Here is a 17335-nt window from a genome sequence, read left to right as displayed (position 1 = left end):
GTCACAGGTTGCTAAACATCAAATGATTCTGTTGGTTCTGGCAACAGACACCATCAGTGACCCTGGCGTGAACCATGCCAGGGTAGGGAGAGGCCAGGCTGACAAGGGATGATGATGAGGGGTGAGAACAGCAGTGTCACCTGGAGGTGAGTATCTGCAGAGACTTCAAACACAATATGGGGGGGGTGGAGGGGGCTGGAATATGTGTAGCTAAAGAAAATTTGAAGGGGGTGGGAGGAGAAAGGGTTGAATTCCAAGAAGGAAGTAGTAACAGAAAAACCTGCTAAATAAAAGATGGGGGCTGGGGTTGTGGCTCAGCGGTAGAGCAATCAGACCCTAGGTTCGATCCTCAGCACTACATAAAAATAAATAAACAAGGGGCTGGGGATGTGGCTCAAGCCTGGCATGCGCAGGGCGCTGGGTTCAATCCTCAGCACCTCATAAAATAAAAATAAAGATGTTGTGTGCACCAAAAACTGAAAAATAAATATTTAAAAAATTTTCTTTCTCTTCTCTCTCTTAAAAAAAATAAAAATAAAAATAAATAAATAAACAAAATAAAGATATTGTGCCCATGTATAACTAAAAAAATATTTTTTAAAAAAGGTGTGTGGGAGGGAAGTGGTCCAAGATCTGGATAAAGCTAGTCTTCCGGACAGAGTGAATGCCAAAGAGGCCTCGGCCCTCCAAGATAACACAAATTCTGACCTTTTTGTTGCTCCCTTTCCTCAAGATTTGGCTTTACCCTTAGTGGGTGAGGGAAGTGACAAGAATACTGGAAGAATAAGACCACACTTCTTCTCTCAAGCCACCCAACATGCTTCTGTAATACTTGAGGCTGATTTGAGGTGAATTCTAACCAGAGAAAAACCAAAGTAAGATAGCTCACTTTTGCCAAGGACAACTTCAGATCATTAAAGTGCAGAACACAAAGTGTTCTTAATATAACCCATCCATTTTACAGATGAGAACAGTGAGGCTCCTGCCAGGACCTTAGGGTATTGCAACTTACAGCCTTATTTCAGTGCATCATGACTGTGACATTTCCTTTCCAAAGGGCAGGAACTGAGGGGATGGCATAAGCAGAAAGGGGCAGAGGTGCTGCCCATCTCCTCAGCCCAGTGAGACTATGAGTCAGCCAAAGCCAGCTCTCTCTGTCTGGCACCCCTGTGTGCACAGAGCCCAGACCAAACCTGTGGCAAGAGATCAAAGCCACACAGAGGGTATGGGAGAGTTTGAAGAGCAGCCATTTGGAGAGTTTGGCATTCCCTACTCAATAATTTTCTGCTACATCCTTGAGCTCAGAGGTGCTGAAGAAGGTTCCAGCAGGGTGAAAGGCAGGAAGGGCTTCATCTGATCTGGCATATATGTGTCATAGTGTAAAGAGTGGAGAAACCACATCAGAAGCAGAAGCTTCTTATTTGGTAAGTCTCCCAGGGAGATTCTTGCGGGTGGGGAGATAGAGTATTTTGATGTGCCAAGTGTTGGGGTAGGGACTGTAGGCTTTCTCCAAAGTAGGTTCTGTGTCCAAATTAATTCATGTCTCTGTTTTATCTGCTGCCTACTGGGTGGGAAAAAGAGAACAGAAACCTTGTGGGAAGAAGCCCTAGGGTTGGATTTCTCAGTCCGTTTCCATCTTATTCTGACCCACGCAGCCTGACTGGACCCACCCCACAACTGCTATCCTTCCTCTTGCCACATGCAATCTGTCTTTGAAGGAAAAAATGCTGTCTAGCCCAGGATTTTCTTTAAAAAGAATTTATTTTAATTCTATCTATAGAGTAGAAACATACACATACATAGGAACTCATAAAGAGGATCCTTTCCAAAAGCACCTGGTTCTTCCTGCACTCCTGGGCATAGAATTCTGGAGGGATGCTTTAGGAGTGCTAGAGGACTTTAGCCAATGGTTAGAAAGCTTGGACCATGAAAGGGAAAAGCAAGCATAGGGTAATAACATCTCTATGGCAGAACAAAGGAGCTGTCATAATACTTAACATTTATATCTCTCTCCACTTTCTATTAGCTCACTGAATTCTCACAGTAGTCCTGCAAAGGAGTCTATCATCCCCATACCACAGATGCAGAATGGAAGCCCAGAGAAGTTGAATCCTTTTCCTTGGGTCACCTGGCTAGTACAAGCCAAGGACAGAATTTACGGTGCTGAAGTCTTAACCACAGACTGCTAATGATTTTACTTTCTGCTGTCTACACAACTTCACTCATTCATCACACACACACACACACACACACACACACACACACACACTGATCACAAGACCCAAGCTCTTGGCCATCTAGTATGGGAAACAAGACAAACATAAAAGGGTCCCAGCTGACAAGATTGCACCCTAGAAGACGACATCTTGGAAGTTTTATTAAGTAGCAGAATGACCCAAAAGAGGAAGTAGTCATCTCTTATTTGGTAAGTCTCCCCGGGAGATTCTTGGGGGGTGGGGAGATGGAATATTTTGATGTGCCAAGTGTTGGGGTAGGAACTATAGGCTTTCTCCATTGTTCTGTGTTGTAAACCTTCTATCTACCCCCAGCTCTCAGCACAGTGTTTGACAATAAGAGGCACACAGTTAATCCTTGGTGCATGAATGAATTTCATGAATGACAGAATGTTACTCAGGAAAAGGAATAGGACACACACACACACACACACACATACACACACACAGGGGATTTAATAATTCTTGTCTTTTCACTTTTGCAGCTCAGTTATGTGTATTTGCTACTATTTGTTGTGGCAATTGATATAACCCAATCTTATTTTTTAAAAATTTTTAATTTTTAAAAATGTTTTAAATTGGCACAAAAGTTTGTTTATGGGCAACCATGTGATATTTTTCCATGTGTACATTGTGTCATGTTCAAATAAGGGAAAATATATCTATCTCAAATATTTATCATTTCTGTACAGTGAAAACATTCAAAATCCTTTCTTCTAGCTTTTAAAAAATATACCATCATCATTATCTATGGTTACCCTGTTGCAGGATAGAACACCAGAACCTATTCTGCCTGTCTAAGGAGAAGGTAGTACCTGTTGTTCAACCTTCCCCATTCCTCCCTATCCCCTTCCCTCTCCAGCCTCTGTGAACCACTGTATCTCAACTTCTATGAGATAATGTTCTTTGGATTCCATGAACCATGAAACCATGAGACCATGCAGTACACATCTTTCTGTGTCTGTCTTATTTCACCTAAAATAATAATCTCCAGTTTTATCCACACTGTCACAAATGACAGGACTTCATCCTTTTATGGCAGTCCATTATGCACACATAACACATTTTCTTCATCCATTCTTCAGTTGATGAACACTCAGGTGGCTTCATTTCTTGGCTACTGTGAATAGTGCTATAATAAACATGAGAGAGCAGATGTCTCTTCAACATACCAATTTCATTTCCTTTGGATATATTTCCAGTAATGGAATTGCTGGATCATATGGTAATTCTAATTTCTTTTTTTTTAAGAGAGAGAGAGAATTTTAATATTTATTTTTTAGTTTTCAGCGGACACAACATCTTTGTTTGTATGTGGTGCTGAGGATCGAACCCCGGCCCCGCACGCATGCCAGGCGAGCGCGCTACCGCTTGAGCCACACTCCCTAGCCCTCATATGGTAATTCTATTTTTAATTTTTTAGGAACCATAATACTATTTTAAATTGTTGTCCTGATTTTTATCTGCACCAACTGTGTTTCTTTTTCTCCATATTCTCACCAACACTTGTTGTTATCTTTTGTCTTTGACAACAACCATTTTAACTGGAGTGAGGGTGATATTTCATTGTGGTTTTTATTAGCATTTCCCTGATAATAATGATGATGATCATTTTTATATACCTCTTGGCCATTTTTATTTATTTATTTTTTTTCATAGCAAATATATTTTAATTTTTCTTTTTTTTTTTAATTTTTTATTGTTGGCTGTTCAAAACATTACATAGTTCTTGATATATCATATTTCACAATTTGATTCAAGTGGGTTATGAGCTCCCATTTTTACCCCCTATACAGATTGCAGAATCACATCAGTTACACATCCATTGATTTACATATTGCCATACTAGTGTCTGTTGTATTCTGCTGCCTTTCCTATCCTCTACTATCCCCCCTCCCCTCCCCTCCCCTCCCCTCTTCTCTTCTCTCTCTGCCCCCTCTACTGACATTCGTTTGTCCCCCTTGTATTATTTTTCCCCTTCCCCTCACTTCCTCTTGTATGTACTTTTGTATAACTCTGAGGGTCTCCTTCCATTTCCATACATTTTCCCTTCTCTCTCCCTTTCCCTCCCACCTCTCATCCCTGTTTAATGTTAATCTTCTTCTCATGCTCTTCGACCCTACTCTGTTCTTAGTTACTCTCCTTATATCAAAGAAGACATTTGGCATTTGTTTTTTAGGGATTGGCTAGCTTCACTTAGCATAATCTGCTCTAATGTCTTGGCCATTTTTATATCTTCTTTTAAGAAATATCAATTTGGCTCCATTGTCCAAATAGATTTACTTATTAATCAAATTGAGTTCTTTGTCCATTCTGGCAATTAACTCTTTGTCAGAATGGACATTTCATAGATTGTATCTTCACTCTGTTGACTATTTCCTTTGTTGTACAGAATTTTTTAGTTTGAAGTAATCCCTTTAGTCTATTTTTATTTTATTTTATGTGCTTCTGAGGTCTTATCAAAAAAAAATCCTTGCCTATCTCAATGTACTGAAGGTTTTCACATATGTTTTCTTCTAGTAGTTGTATAGTTTCAGGGCTTATATTAATGTCTTTTATATATATATATATATTGAGTTGATTTGTGTGTGTGGTGAGAGAGGGAGATCTAGTTTCATTCTTCTGCATATGCATATCCACTTTTCCCAACTGCACTTATTGAAGATACTGTCCTCCATTGCATGTTCTTAGCGCCTCTATTGAAGATCAGTTGGCTACAGATGTGTGGGTTCATTTCTAATCTCTCTAGATCATATAATGCCTCCTGCTTTGTTCTTGTTCAAGATTGCTTTGGTTTTCAGGAGTTTTGTGGTTTCTTATTAACCATATCACATCTCTAATTTCTTTGAGTAGTATGGACATTTTAAGAATATTAATTCTTCCAAACTTTTTGTGTCATTTTCAATTCATCAATGCCTTATATACTTTTCCTTGTAGAAATCTTTTTGTCTTTGGTTAAATTTATTCCTAAGTTTTTGTTTTGTTTTGTAGCAATGGTAAATGGGATTGCCTTCTTGATTTATTTTCCAGATAATTTTGTATGTCTTTTAATTGGAGAATTTAGTGGATTTACATTTAGGTAATTATCAAGTAGTAAGGTCTCAGTACTGCCATTCTGTTGCTTGTTTTCTACCTTTATTGTAGTTCATTTCTTTTTCTTCTTCTCTTACAGTGTTCCTTTGTGGTTAAGTGATTTTTCCTAGTAGCATGTTTTGATTCCTTGTTTACTTTTTTGCTTATTTTTTTTTATTGGTTGTTCAAAACATTACAAAGCTCATGACATATCATCTTTCATACATTTGATTCAAGTGGGTTATGAACTCCCATTTTTGCCCCAAATACAAGTTGCAGAATCACATCGGTTACACATCCACATTTTTACATAATACCATATTAATGACTGTTGTATTCTGCTACCTTTCCTATCCCCTACTATCCCCCCTCCCCTTCCCTCTCATCTTCCCTCTCTCTACCCCATCTGCTGTTGTTTAATTCTCTCCCTTTTTTTTCCCTTTCCCCTCACAAACTCTTATATGTAATTTTGTGTAACAATGAGGGTCTCCTTCCATTTCCATACAGTTTCCCTTCTCTCTCCCTTTCTCTCCCCCCACTCGTCTCTGTTTAATGTTAATCTTTTCCTCATGCTCTTCTTCCCTGTTCTGTTCTTAGTTGCTCTCTTTATATCAAAGAAGACATTTGGCATTTGTTTTTTCTCAGCAAGAGAAACAATAAGAGAGGTAAATAGGGAACCTACATCCTGGGAACAAATTTTTACTCCTCACACCTCAGATAGAGCCCTAATATCCAGAATATACAAAGAACTCAAAAAATTAAACAATAAGATAACAAATAACCCTATCAACAAATGGGCCAAGGACCTGAACAGACACTTCTCAGAGGAGGACATACAATCAATCAATAAGTACATGAAAAAATGCTCACCATCTCTAGCAGTCAGAGAAATGCAAATCAAAACCACCCTAAGATACCATCCCACTCCAGTAAGATTGGCAGCCATTATGAAGTCAAACAACAGTAAGTACTGGCGAGGATGTGGGGAAAAGGGTACACTTGTACATTGCTGGTGGGACTGCAAATTGGTGCGGCCAATTTGGAAAGCAGTATGGAGATTCCTGGGAAAGCTGGGAATGGAACCACCATTTGACCCAGCTATCGCCCTTCTCGGTCTATTCCCTGAGGACCTTAAAAGAGCATACTATAGGGATACTGCCACATCAATGATCATAGCAGCACAATTCACAATAGCTAGACTCTGGAATCAACCTAGATGCCCTTCAATAGATGAATGGATAAAAAAAATGTGGCATTTATACACAATGGAGTATTACGCAGCACTAAAAAACCACAAAATCATGGATTTTGCAGGGAAATGGATGGCATTAGAGCAGATTATGCTAAGTGAAGCTAGCCAATCCTTAAAAAACAAATACTTTTTTGCTTATTATTTGAAAATTTTGCTTCATGATTCCCATGAGGCTTACAAAATAAGTCTTTTGATTATAACAAGTTTTTTTGAAATAATAGCACCTTAACATTGCTAATAAAGATAGAAAAATAGAAAACATTTAGCCTTTGGTTTTATAGGATTGGCTTATTTTGCTTAGTATGATATTCTCCATCTCTATCCATTTACCTGAAAATTCCATGATTTCATTCTTCTTTAAGGCTGAGTAATATTCTACTGTGTGTATGTACCACAGTTTCTTTATCCATTCATCCATTGAAGGGCATCTAGGATGATTTCATAGTTTAGCTACTGTGAATTGAGCTGTTATAAACATGGATGTGGCTGTGTCACTATTGTATGCTGATTTTAAGTCCTTTTGGTGTAAACCAAGGAGTGGGATAGCTGGGTGAAATGATGGATCCATTCCAAGCTTTCTGAGGTATCTCAATACTGCATTCTATAGTGGTTGCACCAATTTGTAGTCCCACCAACAATGTAGGAGTGTTCCTTTTCCCCCACATCCTTGCCAACTCTTAATATTGCTTGTATTCTTGATAATTGCCATTCTAACTGGAGTGAGATGAAATCTTAGAGTACTTTTGATTTGCATTTCTCTAATTGCTAGAGATGAACATTTTTGTCATTTTTTAAAATTTATTTTATTTTATTTATTTATATGTGATACTGAGAATTGAACCCAGTGCCTCATACATGCTAGGCAAGCACTCTGCCACTGAGCCACAATCCCAGCCCCTTTTTTTTCATATGTTTGTTGATCAATTATATTTCTTCTTCTGTGAAGTCTCTGTTCAGTTCCTTAGCTCATTTATTGATCCGGGTTATTTGGGGTTTTTTGGTGTTAAGTTTTTGAGCTCTTTATATATCCTGGAGATTAGTGCTTTATCTGAGGTATATATATGGTAAAGATTTTTTCCCATTCTGTAGGCTCTCTCATCACATTACTGATTGCTTCCTTTGCTGAGAAGAAGCTTTAAATTTAAACTAAAATCCATCCCATTTGTTGATTTTTTATTTTACTTCTTGTGCTTTAGCAGTCTTGCTAAGGAAGTCAGGTTCTAAGCCAACATGATAAATATTTGGGCCTACTTTTTCTTCTGTTAGGTGCAGGGTCTCTATTCTACTGTCTAAGTATTTGATCCACTTTGAGTTGATTTTTGTGCAGATTGAGAGATAGAGGTTTAATTTCAATTTGCTATATATGGATTTCCAGTCTTCTCAGCACTATTTGTTGAATAGACCATCTTTTCTACAATATATGTTTTTGGCACCTTTGTATAGTATAAGATAATTGTATTTATGTGGGTTTGTCTCTGTTTCTTCTATTTTGTACCATTGGTCTACGTGTCTATTTTAGTATCCATACCATTACCATTTTTGTTACTATTGCTCTGTGATACAATTTAAGGTTTGGTATTCTGATGCCTCCTGCTTCACTCTTCTTGCGAGGATTGCTTTGGCTATTCTGGGTTTCTTATTTTTACAAATGAATTTCATGATTGCTTTTTCTAGTTCTGTGAAGAATGTCATTGGGATTTTAATAGGAACTGCATTAAATCTGTATAACATTTTGGTAGTATGACCTTTTGTCTATATTAATTCTGCCTATCCAAGAGCATGGGAGATCTTTCCATCTTCTTCAATTTCTTTCTTTAGTATTCTGTAGTTTTCATTTTAGAGGTCTTTCACCTATTTTGCTAGATTGATTCCCAAGTATTTTTTAGGATATTGTGAATGGGGTAGTTTTCCTAATTTCTCTTTCAGTGGATTTATTGCTTATGCACAGAAATGCATTTGATTTATGGGTGTTGATTTTATATCCTGCTACTTTGATGAATTAATTTATTCTAGAATTTTTCTGGAGGAATTCTTTGGATCTTCTAAATATAGAATCATGTCATTGCAAATAGTGATAGTTTGAATTCTTCTTTTCCTATGTGTATTCCTTTAATTTCCTTTGTCTGTCTGATTGCTCTGGCTAGTTTCAAGGACTATGTTGAATAGAAGTGGTTAAAGAGGACATTGCCATATTGGTCCAGTTTTAGAGGGAATGCTTTCAATTTTTCTCTATTTAGAATGATGCTAGCCTTGGGTTTAGCATAGATAGCTTTTACAACGTTGAGGTATATTCCTATTATCCCTAGTTTTTCTAGTGTTTTGAACAAGAAGAGGTGCTGTATTTTGTCAAATACATTTTTCTGCATTGATTGAGATAATCATATGAATCTTGTCTTTAACTCTATGGATGTGATGACTTATGTTTATTGATTTCCGTATGGTGAACCAACCTTGCATCCCTGGAACAAGCCCCACTTGATTGTGGTGCACTATATTTTTAATATGCTTTAGTATGCAATTTGCCAGAATTTTATTGTGAATTTTTGCATCTATGTTTATCAGAGATATTGGTCTGAAATTTTCTTTCTTTGATGTGTCTTTGGTTTTGGAATCTAGGTGATACTAGCCTCATAGAATGAGTTTGGTAGGGTTTGCTCCTTTTCTATTTCATGGAATAATTTGAGGAGTAATTGGTATTAGTTCTTCTCTGAATATCTTGTAGAACTCTACTGAGAATTCATTGGCTGGGCTTTTCTTGGTTGGTTTGCTTTTGATGGCACCTTCTGTTTCCTTGCTTGAAATTGATCTGTTTAAATTGTGTATATCCTCCTGATTCTATTTGGGTAGATCATATGTCTCTAGAAATTTGTCAGTGTCTTTGAGATTTTCTATTTTATTGAAGTATAAATTTTCCAAGTAGTTTCTAATTATCTGCTGTATTTCAATAGTGTCTGTGGTGATATTTCCTTTTTCATCACAAATTTTTAGTAATTTGAGTTTTCTCTCTCTTTCTCTTTGTTAGCATGGCAAAGGGTTTATCAATTTTATTTATTTTTTCAAAGAACCAACTTTTCGTTTTTGTCAATTTTTTCAATTGTTTCTTTTGTTTCAATTTCATTGATTTCAGTCCTGATTTTAATTATTTCCTGTCTTCTACTACTTTTGGTGTTGGTTTGTTCTTTTTCTAGGGCTTTGAGATGTAATGTTAGGTTATTTATTTGTTGACCTTTTTATTCTCTTAATGAATGAGCTTAATGCAATGAACTTTCCTCTTAGCACTGCCTTCATAGTGTTCCAGAGATTTTTATATGTTGTGTTGATGTTCTTATTTACCTTTAAGAATTTTTTATCTCCTTCCTGATATCTTCTGCCATTCATTGTTCATTCAATAGCATATTATTTAGTGTCCAGTGTTGGAGTAACTTCTATTTTATTTTATCATTGATTTCTAATTTCATTCCATGATGCTCTGATAGAATGCAGGGTAGTATCTTCTATCTTTTTATATTTGCTGAGAGTTGCTTTGTGGTATAACATATGGTCTATGATAGAGAAGGATCCATGTGCTGCTGAGAAGAAGGTATATTTGCTCGATGATGGATGAAATACTTTATATATGTCCATTAAGTCTAAATCATCGATTGTATTATTTAGCTCTATAGTTTCTTTGTTTAGTTTTTGTTTGGAAGATCTATTCAGTGGTGAGAGAGGTGTGTTAAAGTCACCCAGTATTACAGAAAATAAATAAATATAATTATATTTATTTATTATATATACATACATGTGTATATATTTATTGTTTTTTTTTAAAGTAAAAATATAAGGATACACAACAAAACTGTAATATACTATTCAGGTACCTCATTCCTCAATAAATTGATGTATGAAAAGTATTTGGATTCAAAGATGGTAGAGATGTGAGACAGAGGGCAATGGATAAAGAAAAAAAAGGGAAAGTCTCAATGGAAAATTGAATGATAGCTTCAGTTGGCTTTCAAACATTTTCTCAGCTGGGGCTGTAGTTCAGTGATAGAGCACTTGCCTCACATGTGTGAGGCACTGGGTTTGATTCTCAGTGATTGATATAGATATATATTTTTTTCCTCCGCTTACCTTCTCCACCAGTAGGTAGAGTTGTCTAAAGATTGATGGTAGCTCCAGGTGGGTAAGCCAATAGCAAAAACTCTCACACCTTCTTCCAGTCTTCCTACTCATTGTAGCCAGCCTCTTCAATCCCCATGCATTTCAGGACTCACTGAGCTGGAGAGAGCCATATTTTCTCCAGTTTCTTCAACCTGAGCTCCCCCTAAGGAACTGTCCTAGTCTCTAGGGTTCCACAGGCTTTCTAGACCCAGCGTGGCACACACAAGCCCAACAACAATCTGACAGACAAGTGATCTGTGCTCAAATGGTGGACGATATGCTAGTAGATTACAGGGATCACCTTCAATGAATTAAAGGGTAAACAACAGAGAGTCAGTGGGCAGCAACTGCTGCCTTGCAAAGAAACAGTATTCCCTCTGCTTGAATCCCAAGTCACAGAGAGTTGAGGAATGTAGCCTCCCTCCAGTCCGCCATCTTGGATCTCCCTGCACTAGAGTGAGATGAAATTGTAGTTTTGATTGGCATTTCTCTAGTTGCTAGAGATGTTGAACATTTTTCCATATATTTGTTGCTCAATGGTATATCTTCTTCTGTGGAGTCTCTGTTCAGTTCCTTAGCCCATTTATTGATTGGGTTATTTGGTTTTTTGCTGCTAAGTTTCTTTGAGTTCTTTATATAATTTGGAGATTAGTTCATCTGATGTGCATGTGGTCTCCCATTCTGTAGGCTCTCTCTTCACATTATTGATTGTTTCTTTTGCTGAGAAGAAGCTTTTTAGTTTGAATCCATCCAATTTATTGATTCTTGATTTTATTTCTTGTGCTTTAGGAGTCATATTAAGGAAGTCAGGTCCTAAGCCAACATGATGAAAATTTGGGCCTACTTTTTCTTCTATTAGGGTTTCTGGTCTAATTCCTAGGACCTTGATCCATTTTGAGTTGAGTTTTATTCATGGTGAGAGATAGAGGTTTAATTTCATTTTGCTACATATGGATCTCCTGTTCTCCCAGCTCCATTTGTTGAATAGGTTATCTTTTCTCCAATGTATGTTTTTGTTGCCTTTGTCTAGTATGAAATAACTGTATTTATGTGGGTTTGTCCTTGTGTCTTCTATTCTGTACCATTGGTCTTCATGTCTATTTTAATACCAATACCATGCTGGTTTTGTTGTTATAGCTCTGTAGTACAGCTCTGGTATTGTGATGCCTCCTGCTTCACTCTTCTTGCTAAGGATTGTTTTGGCTATTCTAGGTCTCTTATTTTTTCAAATGAATTTCATGATTGCCTTTTCTATTTCTATGAAAAATGTCATTGGGATTTTAATAGGAATTGCATTAAATCTGTATAATGCTTTTGGTAGTATGGCCATTTTGACAATAGAATATCATGCTAAGCAAAATAAGCCAATCCCCAAATGTTTTCTCTGATATATGGATACTGATCCATAATTGGGGAGATCCAGGGAAGAATGCAGGAACTTTAGAGTGGGCAGAGGGGAGTGAGGGGAGGGGAGGAGGTGTGGAGGTGGGAAAGATGGTGGAATGTGCATGTATATACCCTATGTACATGTATGATTGCACAAATGGTGTGACTCTGCATCATATACAGCCAGAGAAATGAGAAGTTGTGTTCCATTTGAGTTGAAATGCATTCTGCTTCATGTATAACTAATTAGAACAAATCGAAAAACAAAATTAGATGGTCAAAGTAAGTTCAATAGTATCAGTAAATAACAATAATTGCAAGAGGTTTAAATTTGCTTTTAAAATACAGAGCTTAACTGACTAAAAAAAATCCATTCTGCTTTTAAGAGAGACACCTATTTTTAAAACTCACAGAGGTTTGCTACTGTATTACAAAAGAAACTCTATGCAAAATGTAAAGCTAGCTCTTTGGAATATATCTGTTTGGCATTCTAGTATGGAAATGTGCCACAAGATATTTAATCATCCCTCTATTTATGGTTGTTTTTCATTTTTTACTCTTACAAAGAATATTTATCATAATAATAAATAAATTAAAGCAAGTTGCAACAAGATATATAATGTCTAACACAATTTATATTATTTAAAATATGCAGAAATTGTATATATTTTATGGATGCAAATGTAATAATCCCATGCATATATGCACAGGAATAATAAATACCAAATTCTGAATGATGGGGTTTTTTTGGAGGGGGGGGTTTGCAGAGAGTAAAGTATCATAGAGGAGGTATACTAGGTAACTCAATTCTACCTGCATTATCTAATCTTTTTTAAAACATTTTTTAGCAAATATGGAAAGCATTAGTATCTGATTAAACTGTATTGAGAACACAGGTATTTATTTTGTGAACATGTCTACATTTTCTGTACACTTAAAATATTTTATATTAAAGAATTTTATGTGAAAAAAGAAAAGAATACTAATTTATAAAACTTTACACTTGTATTACATTTCTCCCCACATTTTGATATTTTTTTCTTTTGCAGTACTGGGAATTGAACCCAGGGGTGCTCTGCCACTGACCTACATCATCAGCCCTTTTTATTTCTATTTTGAGACAAAGCCTCACTAACTTTCCTAGTCTGGCTTCAAACTTGTGATTTCTCTGCCTCTACCTTCCAAGTAGCTGGGAATACTGGTTGTGTACCACCACGCCCAGCAATATCTTGAATTTTTGATATCCCAAACATTTCCATTTTTCTACACTGCCTCTTTTTAAATATTTTTTAGTTGTTGTTGGATTTTTATTTTATTCACTTATTTATATGTGGTGCTGAGAATCAAACCCAGTGCCTCACAAATGTGAGGCAAGCACTGTACCACTGAGCCACAACCCCAGCCCTATACCGCCTATCTCTTAACATAATAATATATTTTTTAAACCGTTTTGGGTTCTAGTCTTTGTACTAGAAGCCAAACTTTGTAATGTTTATACAAAAAAACTTTGTACAAACAAATTTTGTAATGTTTATATAGCATTCTTACATTATTGAAGCATTCTGAATTTGTCCATATAGTTAACCTTATCAATGAGTTCTGTATCTTCTCGTGTTTCTTCCTACTTGTTAACATCTTTCTTTCAGTTGAAAAACTCCCTTTATCATTGCTTTGTAAGACAGATCTGATGATGACAGATTCTCTCAGTTTATTTTGTCTGCATCACCTGAAATAAGTAGTGATCTGTACAAGAAAATATTACTAGGTCCATTTATTTCCACTATATATTGCCCAATCACTTTCTCATAATTTACTGAGCCTAGTTCAAGCCTCTTTGTCTTGTCACTATCATTAATTAATTTAACAAGTATCTACTGAGCTCCTTACTCTTCTCTGAATATTATAGGTACCACAAAGACAATCTCTGCCCTTAAGAGCTTGACTATAGCCAGAACAAGGAAACAAATAGACTTTTTGTGTTTTATTAAGATAAAAACATATAGACCTGGGAGCTCTTCAGAATGGCAATCATCCTAGGTCAAGTTTCCTAGGTTACAGAATCTGAGATGGCAGTTTTTTGAAGGAGGCTCTTAGGAGAAGGGCATGAGCCAGGATAGAGCAGGAAAAGAAGCTAAAGTGACAATGAATTGGTCTCCACTAGAATTTGACTTCAGCCTGATCCCAGAGGAAGCATGAATTGCACCATGGATAGGTCCCACTGTGAGACTAGAGTCTGCCCATGGTGCTCCCTTTGACAGTCAGTCATTGGTCACTGAGTGCTCTTCCACCTCTCAACCCCACCACCCAGTTTCCCATTCAGCTAAGAAAATTCTCCAGAAAAGGGAACAATTGTAAGCCTTTAGCAACCAACATGGCAACTGAAAAATTGGTTTTAACCCAGAAGATTGGATCGCAAGGAAGCACAGACAGCAACTAGGGACTGTAAAATAGTTTGATCTTAATCTGTTTTTAGAGCAAAAGGAAGGAACATGGGAATCCTAGGGAAATGAACTAAGAACACAGAACAGAGCAGATATCCAGGGTCTCAGGGAGATTGTGGGCCAAGTGGGGCTGTGCCTGGGAGAGGCTGAGCTGGAAATTCCTGTGTGAATTGAGAGAAGAATAATTCCAGAGAGGGGGAGTAAGGCTAGGTCATCACATCCAGTTTCTATATCTTGGCCTTGGCTCAGTAGTAGGATGGCCCTCAATAGGCAGATGTAAATATGGCAGAACTTGACTACCAATGCCTTCAACTTGTGTTCACTCAGCCTGGATTTCTGAGACACCTCATATTTTAATGGTCAATGTGGGGTGGGAGGAAGATAAAAGGAATGATTTTAGCAATTGTTCTCCAAAACCTGTACTCAAATAGGAACGCCCACGGAGAATGTGGAAAGGAAATTGCTTTACTCATTTATTTTTCACAGTTGTTGGACCAAAGGACTGTGCAAACAAAGACCAACCAAATGAGAACAGGCAAAGGCAATTCTGACACCATCACTGCAGAGACTTAAAAAGAAGGAAGAGGAGTAGGAAAGATTAATAGTAGAAAAAAAAGAAAGGTTTATATGTGCTCTGATCAGAAGCTGTAAGCAGGCAGCTAAAAGCAGCCATCCTATGAGATTGGATAAGTGTACATATTTGATTTTCTCTGATTGGTCATGAATTGGAAGCAAGGACAAAAATTAAGTAAGTTTTCAATTATTAATCAAGACTTGGACATGAGGCCAATTGTTAAAACCATTAGATTTCATGGACTGGTTGTTAGAGATAGTGATCGGACTTCCTGTGAGGCTGACTTCCTGGGCTGGTTTTTGTAGCTAATGTGTTGATTGCTGCAGATGGGAGTCAGAGGCCTAATTTTATTTTATTTTTTTTTTTTAGTTCTATTTTTATTTATTTGATGGACTTTATACTGGTTTTTGATAATGGCAGTACTAATTTACATTCACATCAACAATATATGAGTTCCCCTTTTTTTCACATAGAGGCCTAATTTTATATATAGTCTGGCCATTCATTTTCCTTAGTATATTCAGTCTCTTAGGATATAGAGAACATGAAGCAGCTCAGTTGGATACTATATCATTGTGAAGAAATTTGTTGGGATGAGGGAAATAGATTTTTGAGAGCATTTTATGTTAGTAGAAAACACAAAAGAACAGGGATCTGGGGAAACACAAGTCTTTTCATTCACAGATTCATTTACTCAACACATATACTCAGCAATTATTTATTACATGTTCCAGATATTGTTCTAGAGTCTGGGGATGCAATAGGGGTCCTGTCCTTGAGGAATGTATACTTTTCAGAGGAATAAACTCAGGTTATTATGGCAGCATGTGAGAAGTAGGGCTTCTCTCAACTAGAAAGTCAAGAGGATCTGGAGGAAGTAACATTTAAACTAAGACAAGTGTCAGATGATAGAGAAAGGAACTGAGTTCTGGGAAAAAAAGTAGAACATAGGCAATAGTTGAAAAGGGGTATGGGTAGGGGAACAAAACACATTCTGATCTGTCCCAGACAGGCCTAGCATCTGAGTGCAATGACTAATCATTGTACCTTTCACTTTCAGAAGGATTCTGGTTGGTCACCTAAGTATGGTACATTTGAGAACTGGGAGCTTGAGAGGGAGGAGCAGGATCAGAAGGGGACTGCAGAGGTACTCAGGGCCTCAAATAACTGATCCTGGCCTCAGAGACCAGAGTGCGATGCAGAGAGGGAGGACTGGATATCCATACCACGACTAACATCACATTTCTAGTACCTTCTCCCACTTCTACAGTGCACACAGGTCAGTTAATTTCTCTATCAGGTCATTCTGCCACCAGGTAGGAAAGGATAAAGGGGTAGGACCTTTCCCATGGTGCTCTCAGAGATTGAGGATAAACCTTTGGAGACAAAACCAAGAAGTCCTACCCAGCAGGGCATGGTGGGAGGCTAAGGCAGGAGAATCACAAGTTCAAAGCCAGTACCAGCAACTTAGTAAGCCCTAAACAACTTAGCAAAATCCTGTCTCTAAATAAAATATTTTTTAAAAGTCTGGGGACATGGCTTAGTGGTTAAGCACTCCTGAGTTCAATCCCCAGTACAACAAAAAAAAAATTCTACCCAAGAAGAAAATGAGACTGTAGCCCATGACCATCCCAGAATGGATATGGGTATTGTCCATATCATGATAAGTAATAGAGGAAGGGGACTGAAATGCTAGGAGATAGGGCATCAGTAAGGAGCCTTCAAATTTTGTCACAAGTTCAGTTTCTTGGAACAAAGAGGAAAATGATCTTTGGGAAAGAAGTGATATTAGTTACAATAAAGGAGCAGCTGCTGTATCAGAGGCTCAAAATAACAATGTCTTCAAAAGACAAATTAAAACAAATTTAAAGATCTTAACTGGTTTTCATTTACAATTTTAGAACCAGGCAACCCTCAGAACCAGAACTGTTTCAAGAATTCTGGCCTGCAACATGGCCAGGCAGTGTGCATGGATAGCAAACTGAAGTGCGCTTAAATAGCCTTGAAGGAATCATCTGGATGCCTGCCATTGACTGCAGCTCAGCCTGTATTCAGCCAAGATTCAGCTGTGTTACAAAAGTGGACTCCTGAGTTAGACTTTTCATTCAGTCATGTACTAAGTCAGACTACGATTCATTATATAAGGAGTCAAATGTGAAAACATCTTCAGGCCAAATTTAATGTGTCTACCTTCAACAGTGTCAATGTTCCTTCTCATATATATATATATATA

This window comes from Marmota flaviventris, chromosome 19, assembly GCF_047511675.1.
Source record: "Marmota flaviventris isolate mMarFla1 chromosome 19, mMarFla1.hap1, whole genome shotgun sequence".
NCBI lineage: Eukaryota > Metazoa > Chordata > Mammalia > Rodentia > Sciuridae > Marmota > Marmota flaviventris.
Note: the sequence above shows the minus strand (reverse complement) of the source record.